Source organism: Lutra lutra, chromosome 9, assembly GCF_902655055.1.
Source record: "Lutra lutra chromosome 9, mLutLut1.2, whole genome shotgun sequence".
Taxonomy (NCBI): Eukaryota; Metazoa; Chordata; class Mammalia; order Carnivora; family Mustelidae; genus Lutra; species Lutra lutra.
Genome location: NC_062286.1, coordinates 36,841,624 through 36,860,029, shown reverse-complemented (window position 1 = coordinate 36,860,029; position 18,406 = coordinate 36,841,624). Strand labels below are relative to the sequence as shown.

The 18,406-nt window shown below is 45.5% G+C and overlaps 1 long non-coding RNA gene across 1 annotated transcript in view; it reads left to right on the top strand.

Moving 5' to 3' along the window:
* Positions 1 to 18,316: 18,316 nt before the first annotated feature.
* LOC125108497 (uncharacterized) overlaps positions 18,317 to 18,406 on the top strand; it is a 149,122-nt gene continuing 149,032 nt past the window's right edge. Inside the window, exon 1 of the long non-coding RNA XR_007129934.1 lies at positions 18,317 to 18,406. This is a non-coding gene — a long non-coding RNA (uncharacterized LOC125108497).

Here is an 18,406-nt window from a genome sequence, read left to right as displayed (position 1 = left end):
TGATGTCTGGCCTTAATACATCATATTAATGTGTAGATTAGTTGAGCACATTAATAAATAAAACTTTTGTTTACTGTTAGACCCAAAGATAAGTTTTGGGATTTATTAAGTAGTATTCTAACTTCATGTGACAAATAATGTTTTTGGGCACCTGAGTGGCTCGGTTCATTAAGCGTCTGCCTTCAGCTCAGGTCATGATCCTGGTGTCCTGGGATCGAGTCCCATGTTGGGCTCCCCCTATTCTGCAGAGAGCCTGCTTCTCACTCTCCCTCTGCCTGCCACTCCGCCTGCTTATGCTCTGTCAAATTAATTAATTAATTAATCTTTTAAAAAAATAGTATTCTCCCCAGAAGGATGATGGACCATCATCAGATAGGGGTTCCCATCTCAGAGGTTACTGACTACATAGAGTGTGTCAGTTAGGAATTGGATTTGGCTGCTAAGTGGCTTAAACACATAAGCATTTATTTTTCTGACATAATGAGAAATTTAGAGGCAGATCATTATTGGCCTTTGCTCAGAGGCTAAGGGCTTTGTGGCTCTCCTAGCTTTTTGCTTATGGCCCCAAGATCATTGCTGGAATTCCTGCCCTCATGTCTACATTCCAAGTAGTAGAAGAGTAAGTGGGGAATGGAGGAAGAGGGTGAAGAGAAAACTAGCCCAGTCTCTTCCTCTTTCATTCTAGGAACTGCCACTCAGCAAACCCAATTCATTTTTTCACGACCATCCCTACCTGTTGAGCCTGGGGAGTGTAACCACAGGAACCATTATCTCAAGATGCTCACTGCCTCCAGCCTTTCCCCCACCTCGTGGCTACAGAGAACTGCTACCCCAACATCCGACCACCACGCCTGCCCCTTCCGCTTATCTTATGCCCATCACGCCAATGATGGCCTTTGTTAGTAGTTGCTCTTGTTGTAAGAGAAGCCAGTGTGGGCAACTTGAAGACACCCAGTCCCGCCCTTCTTTGCCAGGGACTTAAGTCAGAGTCCTGGAACCCTTTGTGCCTCATGTGCCTCTTCCCTATAGTCAGGGTCCTGGAGAAAGACTCTCCAGGTGTGAGTCCCTGCCTTGCCACTCCTGTGTCCCCTGGGGTGAGCTGCTGAATGTCTCTGGGTCTGTGTCCTTGTTTATAGAGTGCCTGCCTTGTAAAGCTGTGAAGGATTACGTGAGAGGATGCATGTCTCTGAGCCCTGTGCCGGGGCATAGTAGGAGCTGTGCACATGTCAACTACATAGAAGACAGTGTTAATGAAGATGATGGTGATGACGATGACGATGGTGATAATGATGGTTTCCATTTTATTTATTAATTTTTTAAGATTTTGTTTATTTATTTGACAGAGATCACAAGTAGGCAGAGAGGCAGGCAGAGAGAGGGGGAAGCAGGCTCCCTGCCGAGCAGAGAGCCCAGGCTTGATTCCAGGACCCTGGGATCATGACCTGAGCTGAAGGCAGAGGCTTTAACCCACTGAGCCACCCAGGTGCCCCTGGTTTCCATTTTAAAATTTGATGATATTTTCCTTACTTCTGAAGATATGCATATGTGTAGATATATCACACATACTGTCTATTTTTCCTGCTGCAGAGAGAACACTTTTCCACAGTAGATGGACCCTTTTGCCTCCCTGTCTCTCAGGGTAGGGAAGATTCCAGAACAGTTCTTGAGTGGTCCACATGCTTATACAGTTCCCCAGACAAGCAGCACCTAACTTAGGTGTGGTCCAAAGTATTCTTTTGAAGTTGATAAGTGCCATTGCAGTTTCCCAGAAATAAACTGATATAAATTGCCTGTAGGTCTGCCCATGGAAGATACATTTAACTCTTAGTATGACTCGCATGTAGCATTAATAGGACCAACCTGAGCTCTGGGTCCTGGGAATTAGAGGGAGGTAAATGAATAACAAACAAGGAAGAAGAGATTGGAAGAAGGCAGGGATGCTGAAGCAATAATTTGAAATAGGGAAGTTCACCTATGATCACCTGTACTGCTAGTGCTCAGTGTGATGGCCACCTCCTCATGCATCCACCCTTCTTTTGCTGAAGCCAAACTCACTTCCCCATGGGGAAATAGGTCAGTGAAGGGACAGCCAGCTTAAAAGGCTGACCTATACCCAGCAAGAGTGCTAAGCATGTATGCATCTCTGGAGACATTGGCTCCTTCCCAAGAAAATGCTTGTGAAACTCAAATTGAGTTGTCATTGTCAACATTTAAGGGAATCTATAAAAAGTCATTATTCAGTAAACAATATCAAATGCTACAGTAGGTGCTGGGCATGTGCTAGGTACTGGGGACACAGAATCGATCAGATAGGCAGAGCCTGTTCTCATGTTGCTGTGTTTTTGTTTAAAAAAAAAAAAAAGATATATATATAGAGAGAGAGAGAGAAAAGAAAAAAGATGTTTTGCTTCAGAAAAGCCAAATCAGACGGCATGGAGCCTGGCAGGGGATCCAGTCTGGGGTCCATGCCGGAGGCTGCTCATCGGTGCTGTACCTGCTGTCTCCCCTCATCCAAGTCCAGAGCTCACGTTAACCTCGAGGCCACTTGCTGCACCTTACAGGGAGGGGTGAGGTTGCTGGGCACCTTGGCTGTGAAGTGAGTGTGAGTTCAGACGCCTCTTTCCTCTTCTGGAAATTAAAATAAGCAGTCCCACTATCTCATCTTGCATCACTGGCATGGTTTCTTTTTTTTCTTCTTGTGTCTGGATTTTCCCCCCCTGGGCCTGCTGGGGCATGGGGCTGCATCCTTGGTTCCAAGCCAGTGTGTGTTTCTGCAGGAAAGAACTTCTGGATTAGTAAGGCTGCTTGGCGGGCAAGCCATTGGCCCTGGGAGTGAGCAGCTGAACAAGTCTGGGCATGTTTTGCCCCCTCCAACTGTCTTAGTTGTGGTTTCTGTTCAGTAGGTGAGGAGCAGCCCACAACTGTGGAGGGAACTTGCCTTTGTTTACCTAAGACGTGGTGGGATGATCCATTGAGGATGGGATGGTCCATTGAGGATGGGTGGTGGGATGGTCCCCATTGAGGACCATGGAAGCTTCTGCATGAAAACAGGCCCCCCACCTCCAGGCACGAGGGAGTTTAAATAATGAGGAAAATGCTAACATTGTAACAGTAAGTGAAATAAAGCAGTACACAGTTATATATACAGTGTGAATACCTCTGTGCAAACAGATGAGGAGATAAAGGGAGAGAGCAGGAATGAGCAGAAAGAAATACATCAAAATATTAATAATACTTGGCTTTGGGAGGTGAGATGAAGGCCCCTGCTCTTGTGTGCTTTCTACATTATCCCCCAGGCAGCATTTATAACTTTTATAATAAAAACTGTATAAACTTTATCCAAAAACATACATGGTTTCAAGATCTTAATGCTTTCCCTGCAGTTTTAAGAACATCTGATGAAAGAAACCCTTGGCTACTCTGACCTGCAGATGCTATCTTGATTACTATGTATTCTTTCACCATTAAGCTGGCGGGAGCTCCGGTTAGTTGGGTAATCAGTGGGTGAAATCACCTGCTGCGATGCAAGCAAAGGGAAACCAGTATGAATGCAAAAATTAAAATTGCATGTACTACACCCGGAGAGGACCACCCTTCATGATCCCACCTCCACGAGTGATCTAAAATAGTCAAACTCCTAGAAGAGACTAGAGTGGGGTTCGCTGGGGGCTGAGGGGAAAGGGAAATGAGGAGTCACTATTCAATGGGTATCGAATTTTGGTTATACAAGATGGATAAATTCTAGAGCTCTGCTACAGAGCAATGTTCCTGATCATTTTTTTTGAAAGGTTGAGAGAACAGGGAGGTTCACCAAATCCCGAACGATGGTGGGCATTAAGGCTGCTTTCTAGACTCCCCTGTTCTGGTGCCCAGAGTTGATTAACGTGGAGCCCATTGTATCAATTCTGATTAGGGCTGGTTGCATGTAATCAGAACCTCCAGCAACAGAGGCTCAAGAACGGAATGTTTTACTCTTTCATGTAAAAGGAATCCAGAGGTAGGCAGGCTAGGGTCACCTGGCGGCTGCCCGTCCTGGCTAACTCAGGCTCTTTCCAGCTCAGGACTCTGCCCTCCTCAGGTGGTGGCCATGCGCAGCTGCAAGGGGGACTAACAAATACGAAATTGTTCTAGGAAGAATTATTCCGGGTTCCACTGAAAACCAGGAGCTCGATTATTTGCGGCAGAGGGGAGAGCGGATGTGGGGTTAGGCAAACTGCAGTCACTGCCATGCCATAATCTGAATTGTGTTTGGTAGAATGAGAATGTTCCTGGATCCCTGATGCCTCCTTTCTTTACTCTGAGGTCTGTAAACGATGATAGAACAATAAGATATATTACCCCACACAGTGGAATAGGGGCAGGCAGGATAACCACAACAGCACTGCCATTCCAAGAGGGGAAACCCGGGGAGGCGGGGGACAGAGGGGTGCGGGATAGGGCAGCAAACACGGGCTCCTGGTCCAGCAATTCTGAAGTCTTCCAAGCAGACAGGGTGGAACCCTTCCTGTAAGGCTGTGGTGTGTTGGGGGGGGGGGGGCATGGAATTTCACCATCTGTGGGTTTCACTTTGGGGACCCTGCCTGTCCATTGTGCTCTGGGACCCCTACATGTGTGGGGGAGGCCCTGCCATCACCTTTGGGGACCGCAGATGACACGGGGTTGGGAACATGTCCCCGGTGGGGGCTGCGTGTACAGTTTTTCTAGCCTACTTCCTGTTGCTAAAAGGCTGTGGGTCCCTAAATGATAAATGAATAGTAAATGGTAAATAACTGAATAGAAAATAGTTTTTTTCTTAAGCTAAAATTCTCATCACATAGAAGTAACCATTTAAAGATGACCAATTCAGTGGCCTTTTAGTATGATCACAGCGTCTTGCAACCAGCATCTCGTTCTTGTTGGAAACTTCTCTCATCACCCTGAAAGCACGTGCTGCATCCATTTACCACTTACCCCCTATTCCTGCTTCCCCCAGTCTCTCACAACCACTGAGCCACACTCTCTCTCCGTGCACCTGCCGATTCCGGAATCATACCCTCTCCCATCTTTGGTGGCAGGCTTCTTTCACTTGGCATAATGCTTCCAAGGTTCAGCCACATTATAGCCTGTATTGGCATTTCATTTCTTTTTATGGCTGAATAATAATCCATGGTATATATCGAATGCTTTTTAAACTTACGGTTTCTTTGACAAGTCAGGTTCAACAAACCAGTCAGCTTTTGGTCTGTGTGCTTCTCTTCGGTTCCACGTGGTTCTAATCACACCCAGAATTCTTGCCAAAACAGTGCTCTCAGCCCTGCTTTTCTTCTTTTTTTTTCTTACCCCTTCTATCTCTTTTGATAGAGATAGAGATAGATAGAGATAGAGCTACTATAGCTACTACTATAGAGATAGAGCTACTTTGGATCATCCCAGAACACGATATGGGGAAGGCCATGCCAGTTCAGGCCTTGGTCACTCAACGGCCGGCTCAAGCCCATCTCTTACTATTTGGAATCTATAAACAGTTGACTTTTTTGACTTTGCAAGTCCTGAATTTGTGAACTCTTTCTATTCCTTTCATGATAATAACCATTCCATTGACTCTCAGACAGCAATGGTTGTGAAACGGAGCATGATTTTATATGCCATGAAAAATAAACATTGTCAGGTGACAATGTGTCCAGTGGAAAGACTATATTTCTGAGACTAGCTTGTAGCTGGGAGAGGCCCATGTGACTTAGTTCTATATGTGGAATTATTATGTAGGATTTTCCATGAGAATCCATAATGGTGGGCCTGGGAGGGCTGTTATGTACATTTCCCATCTTCCATCACTTCATCCTGCTATTCATCTGGGAAATGTGGATTTGCTGGCTGGAGTTCCAGCAGCCATCTTGGACCAGGAGGTCACATGGAGGTTGAAAGCCATGCTCCAGGAGGGTAAATCAGAAAGATAGGTGCCTGACTTCCTAGTGACCTTTTGGGGCTGCCACATTACCTTGTGCTCCCTGTGCCAGGCTGCTTTTATGTGAGAGAGAACAGAGTTCCAACTTCAGCCATGGTTACTTTTTTTCTAGATACATGCAGCCAGACCAAATCGTAGTTGATGTACTTGGCCAACTGTGTGAAAGGTGGCGAGGCCCACTAGAATGACAGAACTGCCAGCACCACATGAAAGGGGAAGGGGAGGGTCCACCAGGAAAGGGTGTCGTTAGGCAGAGCAACAGCACATCCACTCCGCAGACCCGCCACTAGCTGGGGGATGCTGAAGGCCCAACCACCCTCTGCTAAGCCTTCCACCTGCATAATTATTTAATTCACACCAAAATGCCATGGCAAGGCTCTCCTATGACCACAGTTATCCCCAACTAACAAACGTGGGAACGAAAGCCCAGAAAAGTCACTTTGTCAGAGACCGCTCATTTGGGAGGTGGGTTACAATCTGGGTCTGCTGGACCTAGAGACAAACCCTTAAACCCTATCCAGACCCCAAGAAGCTGTGTCTGTGTGGAAGCTGAAGAGTAGCTTAATCAGATCTGTGGCTTTGTCTCATTACAAAAGTGAAAGAAGCGGTTCAGAGAAGGGAGTGGTGCATGGCGAGGCGGAGGCAGGAAGACACGGGCAGCCCTGGCCACACCATGGCTCCTGTGATGCAGGTGGGCACTGCCTCGGGGTGAGGTTGGGGTGACAAATGCTCAGACCCAAATGCCTTCCATGGGACTTCTTCTCAGGCCGTCGCCGGGGTTGATTGCTCTCACGTGGGAGATTTAACCTGGAAGTTTCCATGAAGAGCCATTCTAGATCAAATGCACATTCGTAAGCTCATGTGTGATTACGTTCATAACCCGTCCGTGGCCATCAGGAAGTCTGCTGACTTTTTTTTTCAATATGGTTCGAATTTTTGATGATGAGCTTTTTCAAAGGGAAAACTCAGATTGCTTGAGGCGTTTGTGTCCATGAAGTGAAAATTAAGAGGCTAATACTGCTGCTTAAAAAAAAAAAAAAAAAAAAAAAAAAATCACTGGGCTCCAAATCAAGATGCTACAGCAACAGAACAGGCCCCAGTGATCCCTTGGCAGTTTGCAGCAGACCAAAGAATTATTTAGACATTAAGGGTTTTGTTGGGTTTTGTTTTTCCAGTTATCAAGCCCAAGAAACTTCCCAGTTACACCAAATCATGCAAAATGAAGAAGACTGTCATCCTCCCTTGTTGACAATGGAAAGAAGCCATTCGTAAGTTCTTCCTGTTAGCCAAGAATGGGGAATTTGACTGCCTTGACTCCTAATACTAATCTTGCTTTATGGTTTTCTTGTTAACATTTCAATATAATCTGTCTTCACCAAACCAGAAACAGCTGATACAAACAATAACTCAGAACACTATTAATGGGTTTGCTGAGACTAAATAATATCATGGGAGGTCGAATACTTACTCATGGATGACACAGTCTTTACTAGCCCTCGCCTAGCCTCATGCTGTAATGCGTTCTCCATTGGAGCACCATTTCTCTTGGTTTTCCTCCAGCCTCACTGGCCAAGGATGCCAGATCCCCTTCCTGTGTTTATACGTTCTCTCTCCCTGTCTATGTCTCAGCCAGACCAGATCTTTAATTCCATCTTTAGAATACTAACTCTCTAACCTGCTTCCTTTTCCCAGAATTCCAGGCCTACTCGACATCACCACATGGCAGCCTGATAGGCACGTCTAAATGAGGGCGGCCCAGAGAGAACCCACGATTTCACCCTCCCCCAGACTGCTTCCTTTAGCACCACGCAGTTGCTCAAACTAAAAATCTGAGGGTTATGCTTGATCAATCTCTCTCTGTCACTAGCCCCAAGCCCAATCCTATCATCAGCATTACCTGTCAAACTTTTTCTTCTAGTACATCCTCCCCTCCCCATCCCTGCTGTAATCATCAGACTCCCAATGGGGCATGCTGGACATCAGTTTCCCCTCGGTCCTACACGAATGATTCACATTCAGCAGTAAGAGTTAGCCTTGGAAAATTCAAATCAGACCAGATCGTTCTCCTGTTTAAAACCCTGTGTCTCCTCCATGAACCTGGCATAAAATCTGAGCCTGCCACCCTCCCCAGCCCATCTTCTCTCCCTGCTGTGTTCCAAGCATCAGCCATGCTGGCCTCTTCCGTGTCCTGTGGCCCGTCAGGCTCCTTTTGGTTTGGGGGAACTGGGCATCAGCTCATTGCTCATCCCAGAATGCTGCTGTCTGCCTCCCAGCTGTCATTCAATTCTCCACTTGAATGACATCTCTTCAGAGTGGCCTGTCTTAGACATCCTACTCATCTCAAGTAGTTTCCTCTTACCCATGCTAATTTTTTCACAGTTCATAGCACTGGCTTGGATTTTTCTTGTGCAGTTATTTTCTGTCTTTTTGCAAGAAAGTTTCACAAGAATAGGGCCCTTTTGTGTGTATTTCCTCTGCCGTGCCCTGGGGCCTCAGTGCTTGGCCTCTGATTTATTCAATATCTGGTGGATGGTTGAGTTCCAAACTTCTTGTGTTTTTCTCCATGTCGTCCGCTGTCTTCTTTCTTCTAGTCTGCTTTGTTAAGTAATGTTTTGTAATCATGCAGCTCATTCACAATCACTGACTCTTAGAAGATGATGCGTACTTGGTATGTGATTCATTCATTTGAAATTCTAGACTTTTGATTATATGCTGAGACTCAAATACTGTATTGATAGGAAAACTTGCAAATAATGAACCACACTTACCTGGCATTTTGCCAAGTCAATGGCATTGATGATAATAGTTGATACTTAGAAATCGTCCTAATTGTTAGAATCACGTTACACACATTAACTTTTAATTCTTGTATAACCCTATGAAGTTGGAACAGTTTTTGTCTCCATGTCGTAGATGGGCTGAGTGTTTTAGTTTTCTAATGTCGTGCAACAAATTCCCACAAAATGAGGGGCTTAACACAACCCCCATTTATTAGTTTACAGTTCTGTCAGTCAGAAGCCTGGGTGAGTCCTCCAGGTTCTCTGCACAGGGTCTCATCCAGTGAAATGAGGGTGTCATTGGGGCTGGGCTCTTATTTGAAGGCTTTCAGGGAAAATGTACTTCTAAGTTCATCTGGGTTGATGGTGGAGTCCAGTTTTTTTTGTGGCCATAGATCTGAGGCCCCTGCTTCCTCAGCTTGGAAGGACTGCCCTCAGCCTGAGCATTCTCAGGCTTTGAGTCTCTGATTTCTTCTTCTGCTTGCAGCCAGGAGAGGAAAAATATCTGTTTTTAAAGGGCTCACCTGACAAGTTTAGGCCACCCACCATCCCCCTTATGGTCAATGGACGTGGCCTTAATTACATCCCTTCCAGAAAAATCCTTTCCCAGAAGTACTTAGATTAGTATTGGACTGAATAACCAGGAATAAGAATACCATTACTCTGCAAAAATGAGGGGTCCAAATTGTTATCCATGCTCACAAATGCTTTTAATTAGAAAAAATTCTAGAAAAGCCATATTAAGTGTCTAGTTTCCCCTCTTTCTTGTTTACCGCCCGTCAGGGACAGGGATCTATAAACAGCCCTGAGTCTAAGATGGTGCATTTTGGGGGTAAAAGATGAGGTGCCGGGACTGACCTTGAGCAGTGGTATGATACAGCTCCGGGCTCTGTTCTCTTGCAGTGGAGCTGGCAGAAGCGCATCTCGTTCCAAGTGAATGAATCAGAGACATGAGAACAGGATTTATTGGAGTTGATGTTTCCAAGAGATGAGTGTCTGTGTCTGAGGAGGAGAGCCCCTGCTCTATACATCAGCCTGAACTCTGCCTCCTTGGAAAGGCCCTGTGTGTCCATTCTCCTTACTGTATAGACCAGGAGTCTGAGCTCCAGCTCCCTATGGCCAATGCCATCAGCTACGACATCTTCAGTTCTGAGGTTTCTTCCTGTTATAATTTGCATGAGAAATAGATGCAAACTTGAGAATCTGGATTCTTTTTGCTCGTGTTATTTGTCAGATGTCACCCCTTGCCATAGTGTGAGTCAATGTGAACTGTAAGGTTTAGGGAGGAGCATACTTTTGAGATTATTTGGTCCGGGGATTCCAACACCAACATGCCTGGATACCTGTGGGGGCCGGAATTAGCGCCAGTGGGCTTTGTGTACAAAACCCGTTGCATTGTATTTTATTGTTCTTTCTTAAGAACTGTTTATAGCTTTTTTCAGACTCTCAAAGGGGTTTTTGTGTACCCAAGCTTAAGAACAACCGGCCTAATCTAACCCTTTCCAAATGCAGAAATAAGTGCTTCATTGAGGACCCTGAACAGGTAACCTGTTAGTTACAGTATGAAAAACTTAAGGGACAAGGACATTCAGGAGGTTTGATGATGGATGGATGCAATGGTAGACTGGCTTGTCCTGACTTGAGAGAGCTGATTTTTGCCTTTCTTCCCAACTACCTTTCAGTGACATCATGCTGGTAACTTGAAATGAGCACTAGAGGGAGAGTTTACATCAGAGAAGTTGATAAACACTATAAATCAGTGCTTGTTGTGTTCATTTATATTTGGAAAGCCTATTAGCACCCTGTTAGGTGGACATAAGGAAGATGGAGGGGATGGCAGACTGCAAAGGGCTTCCATTTCCATGACTGGGAGCATGGAGGTGCTGGCAGTGCCTGTGAGGACTCGGAGCAATGACCGTGAAAACTGCTCATTCAGCCCAAGAGAATGGCCCTGTGGGCTGGGATGTGCAGTCGTAATGCAAGAACAAGGGCGAAATCTGTACTAGAAATCTTGGCAAAGAGCCCAGAGCAGGGGCAGAGGGGAGGAGAGAAAAGAATGGTTGGGAAAGGAGGATGATTAGCAAACTGGGGGCATTAGGATATAACAAGCAGCTCACTGAGCATAATGAAGCTTCGTGAGTTCCTTAAAGAAGGGAGGATGGGAGTGAGAGGCAGTTATCTGCTTCAGCCCATGACCAGTACCCAATCATAAGACTAATACCCAAGTCATAAGACTGAGACTTGAGTGCCTCAAGTTTCAGTAGCCATCTATAAAACAGTACTATAGGATTCTTTAATTTGGGGCCTTATGAAGATGATAAAAGGACATATTCAGGATGACCAAACCCACACGCTACAGGGAAGATAATTTCTACCTCATATAAGGGAGACATCAAGCTATAAAGACTACACACAGAGTATTGAACAAATGGGGAGACATACCATGTTCATAGACTGGAAGATCCAGCATAGTAAGGATGCTCATTCTTCCTAAATTGATGATGTATAGGTTTCATGCAATTCTTTTTAAAATCCCAGCAGGATGTTTTGTAGATACAGAGAACTTGATTCTAAAATTTATGTATAAAGAATCAAGAATAGATAAAACAATTTTGATAAAGAAGAATAAAGGTGGAGGAATTGCACTACCTGCTTTTACGACTTTGTACATAGCTACAGTAGCCAGGACTGTGTGGTGCTGGGGAAGGGATGGACACATAGACCAATGGAACAGAACAGAAAGTTCAAATACAGAGACCTACAAATAAGGCCAACTGATATTCTACAAACTTTCAAAAGCAATTCAATGGAGGAAGGATTGCTTTTTTTTTTTTTCAACAAATGTTATCCAAGCAAATTGGATATCCAGTCCAAAACAAAAAAAAGAAAGAAAGGAAGGAAGAAAGAAAGAAAAAGAACCTCAATCTAAGAATCTTAACCTTGTAAAAAAAATTAACTTAAAAATTAATCATAGTGGGGCGCCTGGGTGGCTCAGTGGTTTAAGCCTCTGTCTTCGGCTCAGGTCATGATCTCAGGGTCTTGGGATCGAGCCCCACATTGGGCTCTCCGCTCAACGGAAGCCTGCTTCCCCCTTTCTCTCCACCTGCCTCTCTGCCTACTTCTGATTTCTCTCTGTCAAATAAATAAATAAAGTCTTAAAAAAATTAGTCATAGATCTAAATATAAAATGTAAAACACTAAAACTTTTAGAAGGAAACGGGAGAAAACTATTCATTACCTAGACCTAGGGTTAGGTAAAAATTTCTTAAATATGAGACCAAAAACATAATCCATAACCAACTGGACTTCATTAAAATGAAGACTTGTGCTCTGTGAAAGGTAGTATTGAAGAGGATGGAAGACAAGCCACAGACTGGAGAAAATATTTGCAGATGATGTATCTGATTTTAAAGCTTGTATCCACAGGGCGACTGGGTGGCTTGGTAGGTAGAGTGTCTGACTCCGATTTCTGCTCAGATTGTGAAGTCAGGGTCATGAGATCAAGTCCTGCATTGGACACCGGGCTCAGGGGGGAGTCGTCTTCTCCCTCTCTCTCCCTCTGACCCTCCACTTGCACGGTTTCTCTCTTTCTTTCTCTCTAAAATAAATAAAATCTTTTTTTTTTTAAAAAAAGATTTCATTTATTTATTTGGCAGATAGATCACAAGTAGGCAGAGAGGCAGGCAGAGAGGGAGGGAGAAGCAGGCTCCCCACTGAGCAGAGAGCCCGATGCGGGGCTCAATCCCAGGATCCTGGAATCATGACCCCAGCCAAAGGCAGAGGCTTAACCCACTGAGCCACCCAGGCGCCTCTAAAATAAATAAATCTTTAAAAAAAAAAACCAACTTGCATTCAAATTTATAAAGGAAGTAATAAGCAAACAATTCAGTTAAAAAGCAGGCAAAGATTTGGACAGACACGTCACCAGAAAAGACCTACAGATGGCAAAAGAGCACATGAAAAGATGCGTAGCGTCATCAGTCATTATGGAGATGCAAATTAAAGCCAGGAGGAGATCCCATTACACACCCATTAGAAGAGCAGACACAAAAAAATACTGACAATAAGGGTGCCTGTGTGGCTCAGTCTGTTGAACGTCTGACTCTTGATTTCCACCCAGTTCATGATCTCAGGGTCATGAGATCCAGCCCCAAGACAGGCTCTGCGATAAGGTTGGAGCCTGCTTAAGATTCTCTCTCTCCCTCTCCTCTGCCCTTTCTCCTCCCCTCCTTAAAAAAAGTACTGACGGTAGCTGTACTGACAAGGGCAAGGAGCAACCCGTCTCTCGTGCATGCGTTGGTGGAAATGCAATGGTACAGCTACCCTGGGAGACAATTTGGCTGTTTCTTATAAAAATACACACACAGTTACTGTAGAACCAGCAGCCCCAGTGCTGGGTACTTACCAAAGAAAAATGAAAACTTGTGTCCATGTGAAAACCTGTATGCAAATGTTCATAGCAGCTTTGTTTGTCGTAGCCAAATACGTCCCTCCATAGGTGAAAGGATAAATAAGCTATGGTAGATCCATATAATGGAATAGCACTTATAAATAAACAAAGGAATAAATATTGATACACACAACTTGGATGGATCTCAAGAGCGTGTGTGTGGGTGCACACACGCTGGGGTGTATTTTGGAGCAGAGTGGTATCTCTCATTCCAAGTCTTGTCCCAGCAGAGACCAGGAAGCCCTGTGCCCAGCCCCCAGCACAGCCGGCCTCCCCCAGCTCGGTGCAGAGAAAGGCTCATCCCCATGGAGTCAATTCATGGGATCCAGCCTCCCAGCGAGGCACACGCCGTTTCACTGGTATTTTCACCCCGACCTCCTCTTGGGGAAGCTAGGCTTCATCGACCATCCAACTTGTTCCACCGTGGACATTTTTCTCTAGTTTTTTTTCCTCCCCATCTTCTCCTCTTCCCTCAATCCTGCCTCCTCCATCCCTCTCAGCCATCCTCTTTACCTTCGTGAAAAATGCCACTTCTTCATGCAAGCGGACTTTTACTTTCATCTGTAATTATTTAAGGTTTTTAGTAGAAAGACTGTAATTCTGTATTACTGGTCATTAAATTTAAAAATTGGTGTCACTTTTTTTTTTCCCCTACAAGTGAGGAAACATACGAGAGCATATGGAACATGTACAGGGTGACCCCTCCTTGCCTGGTTGATGTCCGTGCTGTGGTGGGCTCCCCCACACCAGGGCCAAGCCCTCCCCATGAGCAGTAGGTCTGTTCCCTCCTCCCAATTCCACCGAATTTCCTCTGGTCCTCTCCAGTGTCACAGTATCTCCCTCTGTAGTTAAGTTATTTCTATCAGGAAGCATCCTGGCAAGTTGTTTTTTTTTTTTCTTAACAAAAAAGGATATTACTCTGGACCCCATGTCTTTCTCCAGTTGTAGCTATTTCCAGAAAAGTGATGTCTCTCCTCACTGTCTTCCCCTTCTCTCCCCCTTTTCTCTCCTGTCTCTTTAGACCTTCCCCAGCTCCCCCCAACATGGACCTCCCTCACCAAATCCATGATGCTCTCCAGCCGCCACCTCTGTGACCTTGTAGCTCTGCTTACACAGGTGTTCTTTCTCTCCTCTTTAAGCACCTTCTTCATTTGCCCCCTCAGGCACTGTATTCTCCTGGCTTCCCTCCTGCCTCTCTGGTCCCTGTCCCTTCATCATCCCTCACCATCCCCTCTCTGCTGGCTCCTTTCACGCCCGGATCTGCCTAAGCCACAGGGCCCCGGGCCTCAGTTCTTGCTTCCCTTTTCTGTACTCACTCGTCTGGTGAACTCACCTACTCTCCTGGCGTTACAGACTATATTCCTTCTAACTCAGGATGTACCATCAAGTTCAAGTTCCACCACAGAAGGAAAAAAACACTTTCAATTAAACTCTTACTTCATCATTTGTAGGTGTCCCTTTGCTCTCAGAGTCCCTGGACTGCCCTGGGGTGAGTGGTAGTGCTTCTCTGGCCCCAGGCTGCTGTAGGGGGAGAAGGATTAAGATTCTTCTTTCTATTCTTTCCTCCCAGTTCTCTTTACCACTCAGCCGGTGGGAGACTTATATGGTCTTGGGAGGTATCACCTGGTAGGTACTACAATGAGCCCTGTCACGTATGATTGTGTATATCATGGCCAATGTAAATTTACTCTCTGCGATTGCACAATGTACAACCTGCACAACTATATGGTGTTGTCTGATGTTGCCCAGTTTTCTGTATCTTTTTTTTTTCTTTCCTCATAATACACTGTCCTAAGCTTTAGAAACTTAAGAGTAAAAATGAGGACTCTTGAGTTCTGTGCATTCTTTTCTGTCATCCCTGAAGCAGTGGCCATAGTCCTGGGCTGTGCTCCAATTGGGCACCCCTTACCCCATCAGCATGATTAGAGGTAGCCAGACCCTAGCTGACATAGGCCTGAGAGCCCATCCTGGATCCAGTCACAGTGACAAGGGGTGACATTCCCTTATTTTGCTTAGCCTAATCAAAACTCTGCCATGGGTATGGGGGTGGAGTCAATCCCAACCCAGTGTCAAGGCTGTGACTAACGGGGGAGGGATAGGATATACGGCAGGCAACCATGGGTCTGCTCTAAGAGGTCAAAGGCAGGGGAGGTATTTGGGAGATGGAAGTGACTGGAGCCTATGTTGAGGCCCACAAACAGGAGAAGGTAAAGGATGTTGGAGGGAAAAGGCCTATATTTGATTAGGAACAAAATCCTAGGAAAGAAGTGAGAATGGAATTGGGGGGTGTTGCTGGATTTACAGTAAGAGATGAATCCTCTCCCAGGGAAGAGAGTGGTGGGGAAACCTGTTTGCTTAAGTGACAGAAGGACCACAGGGGACATTCTCTAATGTCCTTATGTCCCTGGCTGGGAGGAGTGCTGTCTTTGCAGACATCAGTGGAATGTACTTAGGATGTGTGGGTGGGTAATTCTAACCGGCTCTCTCCATTCGTGAGAATTCTTACTGTCGTAAGGGATAGGTCACTCCAAGGCTAGGATTTTGATTTACCTCTCAAATGCATAGAAAAAACATTTCCCTTACATGCACCTGCAGAATTGGGGGGAATATGCTGTGATGTCAGGGGATGTGTGTGCAAAGATTCTTTTAAAAGTTCTCTGTGGGAATTCACGTGGCCTGGTGGTTAGGAGTGGGCTCCAACACCAGATGGCCTGGGTACACATCTGGGCCCTGCAATCTTGGGCAGGCTCCTGGCCAAGATTGCAGGGCCCAGATGTGTACCCAGGCCATCTGGTGTTGGAGAAACTGTGCCTCAGTTTCTTTGCTAGAAAGCGGGGGGTGACCTTACTCAGAGGGATCTTTTGAGGACCAGAGGTTGGAATACCTGTGCATGTTTAGGAGAATGACTGGCATCTAATAAGTACTCTTCACTATGAGCCATTGATACTTATAAGAATCCTATGACATGCTAGAAGGCACTGTCCTCACTGTGTACTCTTCAGGAGTGAAACTTGATTATTTTGCTAATTCAATGAAACCTAAATTTTTACAATGCTATTTTCATTGGTGAAAGAACATGTGGATGTTTAAAAAAGTGTTTCCATATAGCCATGTTCCGAGTGTCACCTTTGTTTCCTTTCTGGTGGAATATGCAGAAATTGGCCAGTTGAAAGAGAATCCACTAGAGAACATTCCATATTAATAATTATGGGAATCGGTGCTACTGATATGCCTCAATGAATATTTTATTGACTATACTGGGAATGGGTTCCCCTTCTCAGTAATAATCTCTCCCTCCTTCCCAGCCCAAATGAGAAGAGCTCTAGGTCAGGAATTAAGACATAGCATTCATAGATTATGCAGTGCTGCACTATATAGGGAGGACACAATTCCAGCGACCTTCCCCAGCGATGGCTCATATTGCTGCCATGGGAGGACACCCAGCTTCATATCTGAAGTCTTGCCCTAGAATATTCCAGAAGGCTCATTATAGCAGTGTTGCTGTGGAAGATCCCACTGCTAAAATGATGAGGTCTCTGGCAGGGCCCTCCCAGCGGGAGGGTGTGGCCACCACTTGGAACCTACATTGCCCAACTATTTCACATTCAGTGATTTTTTTTAATCGATTTTTTTTTTTTTTTAGTTCCCTCCCAGGGATTAATTAGTTGACTTAATACAAGTCTTCATAAATAAAATAAAGTTTGGCTTTCTACATATAGGACAAAAATCACAACCCAGAACCCCTACTTCAAGAGTCTTTGCAGACTCCTGGCTTCTGTGAGGCCTCCCATTTCTACTGGGCCACCACCAGCTAAGAGATGTCCCTTGGGGATGACCTAAGGCCTTGCTGAAGCCCCATCTTCAGGCTGTTCATGAGGCTGCTGACCCCATCTCTATTCCCCATTCTCCCCAGAGAAAACACTGCAGCGAATGGCACAATAAAGCTAGCCCTAAATTCCAGAAAACCAACGGGCTTTCCTCTCTCCTGGGAGGGAAAAAAAACTTCCAGAAATGAGACCATTTGGCCAGTTGGCACACTGCAGTTTTCATAGGGAAGTCAAAGCCCTGGGGCCTGATAGAAAACACCCTGATTCTCCTGTTAAAAGAACCTCATAGAATACTGAACAATTTACCCCTAAGATGAATCTTGCTGTAAATGGAAACTCAGTCTTCTGACCCCCCCCCCCCGGGGTGAGGTCCACTGGACACAGATACGCCTTGCCATAGTCTTCTGGCCTCCAAAAAATATTGTTTCCTTATTTTCTCGGTGTCCGTTAGGGGTGTTGGAGTGTGGCCTACACAGCAGTAGGCACTAAATCAAAACGTGTCTCAAGAGCATCAGTGTTCACGAGTGGCCTTGGTGTGAGACCTTCCAGAAAGCACGGTCATCCTAATGCAATCACAGCTGCCCTTCTGGGCTTCTTGGGAGGCGGCTGAACGCCACGTGGATCCTGCTCTCCTCCATAGCCTCTCATAATTTAAAAATGCAGGAAGCTGGGGAAGACTGCCCCACCCACGGTATCATTCCAGAAAAAAACCAGGAGGCACAGGCTACCCTCTGTCCTTGCCTGTTAACATTCATAAACAGTCTTTAAAAGTTCCAGTGTTACACCTTCCTTGCATTTCTTGGGATTTTAATGTTCATCTCTTGCGAATTTTTGAAGTCTGAAAGATGGTTGGAAAAGATTTTGGAAGTCACTGAATCCCCGAAGCAAAGCCCACGCCCTCCTCACAAACAGCTTTGAAGAGATCCGGATTTTAGATCCCATGATTTGTTATGTCAGAGGAAGGCATGCAGAAGACATGCTCTGCAATCAGTCTTGCTAGGGCAAGAGTAGACCCGACCTCCTTGAAGAATGAGACCTTGTTCCATTCTCTTCCCTTGCCTGTAATGCCTTGAAACGAGCGAGTGGTTCATAGGAGCTTTGCAAGATATTACAGAATTGCAGTGTGTATTTGAAATTCAAATGCGCATGGGATTCGTGCATTTTATTGTCCTTTGGCTCATGTCTCCTAAATAAAGCATTTCCCCTGTGTAGGCGCTCCCGGGGGCTCCACATGAGGTCAGCGCTGGGGTGGCTTTGCCAGGGTCAGAAGGCTGTTCTTCCAGGAAGGGCTGCAGAGACCCTGGGAACGGGACCAGCCCAGCTCACAAGTATGAAGAGAATGTCGGAGAGGAAGTGGTGGCTGTGAGTCAGCATGAGTCATCTCGTTCCAATGAGAACGGAGACTGAG